This window comes from Lipotes vexillifer, unplaced genomic scaffold (genome assembly GCF_000442215.2).
Source record: "Lipotes vexillifer unplaced genomic scaffold, Lipotes_vexillifer_v1.1 scaffold53, whole genome shotgun sequence".
NCBI lineage: Eukaryota > Metazoa > Chordata > Mammalia > Artiodactyla > Lipotidae > Lipotes > Lipotes vexillifer.
Window position 1 is genome coordinate 3,686,629 of NW_006791814.1, and position 3,525 is coordinate 3,690,153.

The following is a 3,525-nucleotide window of genomic DNA, read 5'->3' on the forward strand; positions in this document are numbered from 1 at the left end:
GGAATGTGAGGGCAACGGCTGAAGAGTGAACGGGAGGTGAGGCGTGCAGATGGCTAGTGTAGACAACCCTTTTGAGAAGTTTCGCTGTAGAGGGAATAGAGAAATGGGGTAGTGCCTGAAGAAGGCTGTGGGGCAAAGGGAGGAATGTTTTCAAGATAGGAGATACAACAGCGTGTCTTCAGGCCGGTAGAAATGCCTCAGTGGAAAGGAGAAATCAGTGATGCAGGACCAATGAGGATTGAGAGGGTGTGCTTCAGGCAGGGTCCCTAGGGGACACACAGGGCACCCTCAAATTGGGTAAATCAAAGAGGCCTTCATAAAGGGACTGTTTACAGATGTGTGGGCGGGACACAGGGAAACCACAAGGAAAAGTGCAGTACCTGGAGCTGGGGTTGTGAGCGATGGGGGCAGTTTCAGGAACCAGGACAAAGAGGGCCACCTGACAGGAGCTGTGACTTTCTGGGTTCGATCCCTGGTCGGGGAACTAAGATCCTGCCTGCTGCCTGGTGTGGCCAAAAACAAACAAATAAGCAAACCAACACAGCCAGCCCGTGGCAACCTGCAGAGAAAAAACTGAGGGAACACTCTGACCTCACCCTCGCCCACCATCCTATCTCCCACCTCTGCTCCCCATTGGCCAAACACCCCTGGAGCCAGAGGGCACGGAGTCCCATCAGTGCATCCGTCAAGTTGGCCTCCTGGGGGGCGCAGAGCAGCATGGGGAGGGGGGGAGAGTGGCTCTAGAAAGGGAAAGGGAGCATGTGCAGCGTTGGGTGGGTGCAGAGGGCCACACAGGGCCTGACCTTGAGCGTAGGTGGCTCACACCCTCCCTTGTGTCAGCAGGTGGTAAATGCAGGGGCCTGGTGTTGTGGGTTTCATGGTGGGGGGTAAGGGCTTTCATGTCTGAAGGTTCCTGTTTTCTGAATGAAGCATGAGGTGACGTCATCAACAGAGAAAACCGCCGGGTGTGAGGAGAGAAGATGAAAGATGTGCGTCTCTCCGCAGTGGGTGGTGAAGCGAGCATCCCCCAGAGCCGCTACAGGACTGCTACAGGACCCGGGCAGGGCCGCCGGCCCTCCCGGGCTTTGTGGTCAGGATTTAAAGTGTAACTGGTAAGGGTAACTGTCTCCAGCACACTCAGCTGGCAGACTTGGAGAAGGCACAAGACAGGGTTCATCCAGGGCTGCGACTTGGCAAAGGGAACCCACAGTTGCAGGAGCAGGGGAGACCGAAGACCTTCTGGTGACATGCCAGATAGCTAGCTACCCGTGCCCATGGACATTATGCAGTCATGGCTAGCAGTATTTGCCTACAAACAGAAACACAGGAATGGACATACTTAAATAGTGATGCACGCTTACACACTCATGAACATCTGTCTGCAGGCAACCACCAAGTGCACGTGGGCATACACTTCACTTATGCATGTGGTAATCCCCCCACTGCATGGACACAGATGCCCGTGTGTGCAGCTGTCTACATGCTAATACACAACCAGCTTCATGGATTTGAGCAGGCATTCACATGGGTAAACATACACACCACGCAGGACGCAGACGCATAGGTCCACACACAGACCCAAATAAAAATGTACCCATTGAAAGAGGCCTACGTGTCAGTGGAGATACATACATATGTACGATGAAGTACTCATGTCTCACATTTGACAGCAGCTTAGATTTGTTGAGAGGCGGTGCCCTGTACTCCCTCTTGTTACCAAGGATAAACTGTTCTTGTACTAGCTAAGCCTAGTCCCTTCCCTTGTGTACTCGATGCCACCCACGCTCATCCCTTCAAGGACACCACATCAATAATTCTCTCCACTCTCTCCTGTAGCATCACCTCCTCTCGGCTCGATCATTCCCATCAACGTGCTGTTTTTCTCTTCCCAACTTACAAAGGCACTCTTTTTAAAAAATAATTAATTAATTTATCTTTTCATTTTTGGCTGTGTTGGGTCTTCGTTGCTGCGCACGGGCTTTCTCTAGTTGTGGCGAGCGGGGGCTACTCTTCGTTGCGGTGCGCGGGCTTCTCATTGCGGTGGCTTCTCTTGCTGCAGAGCGCGGGCTCAGTAGTTGTGGCTCACAGGCTCTAGGCGCGCAGGCTCAGTAGTTGTGGCGCACGGGCTTAGCTGCTCCGCGGCATGTGGGATCTTCCTGGACCGGGGCTTGAACTCGTGTCCCCTGCATTGGCAGGCGGATTCTTAACCACTGCGCCACCAGGGAAGTCCCCCAAAACACTCTTGACCCGTCTCACATTACCGGCGTATCCTTCCCATAGCAGCCAAGCTCCTTGAAAGGGTGACCTTTGCTCACCGTCTGATTCCTCTTCTCCCTTTCTTGGACTCCCTCCCAACCAGGCTTTCATCGCCAGCATCTACTCCCACTGTTCTTGTCAAGGTCACCAGTCGCCAAACGCAATCGCCAATTCTCAGCCCCTTTTCTGTGACTTGCCGGCAGCGTCTGAAGCCAGCTGAGCACTCTGTCCTTGGAACACTTTCTTATCTTGGCTTCTGGGACGCCACACTCACCTGGGTCGTCTCCCACCTCACCGGCTACTCCTTCGCACGCTCCTTCGCTGGTTGCTTCTTGTTGCCCAATTTCTAAATCTTGAGGCCCCGAAGCTCAGTCCTTGGTTCTGTTCTCAGCTCTGTCTCCACTCACGCCCTTGATGATGCTGTGCACCTGTACCTCTAACTGCAGACACATCATCTCCCCTCAGAAGTCTAACGGGCATCTGGAAGATTCCATATTCAAGAACAAACTTCTGATCAGAGCCTTCATTACACTTTAGCTCCTCCTCCCCTGAGACCGTGAGCCTCTGGAGGGAAGACATTTGTGTCTCGTCGTGTCTTCATGCACAGCACATACTACCAGATAAACATTTGTTGGATGAATGAATGAACATGAGGACACAGAGTGAAAGGGGGAGGCTCAGGCTGTGAGGATGAAGGGTATTAGACTCATGGTATTTCTGAGCTGAAAGGAACACCTCTACAAAAGGGCAGAAGCAAGCTTCCCAAGAAAGCAGACCTCACCGGAAGTGGAGAGGACGGGGAGAGCATTCCAGGCATGGGGTGCAGCAGGGGCAACGGCCCCGAGGCCAAAATGGGCGTGGCTTGCTTGAGGGGAACAGTGGGCAAGTGGGCAATTTGTGAGAAGTGAAGATCAGAGAAGTACTGGGTTGGCCAAAAAGTTCGTTTGGGTTTTTCGTAAGATGTTCTAGAAAAAAGCAAACGAACTTTTTGGCCAACCCAATACATTGGCGCTCATCCAACTACTGAAAGGGCTTAAAAGCCACGCAGAGGAATCTGGACATTAATGTGTAGTCAGTGGGGAGAATTTCAGGTTTTTGAGCAAAGCAGTGATGAAGGAGACCAAAGGGGCTCCAGAATTTCAAGTCTAGTGTTTCCTAAATACACAGGCTAATTTTAGATGTCACGTGACCATGGCGATAAATAATATAAAACCACATGATGAGAATTATTCTCTTTTTAATTCTTTTGATTGTATTAAAGAAAGAGTG

General features: G+C 51.7%; 1 protein-coding gene across 6 annotated transcripts in view; it reads left to right on the forward strand.

Moving 5' to 3' along the window:
* The window catches only part of GDAP1L1 (ganglioside induced differentiation associated protein 1 like 1), a 21,668-nt gene that overhangs the window by 14,948 nt on the left and 3,195 nt on the right, over nt 1–3,525 (forward strand). The gene's annotated exons all lie outside the window — the stretch shown is intronic.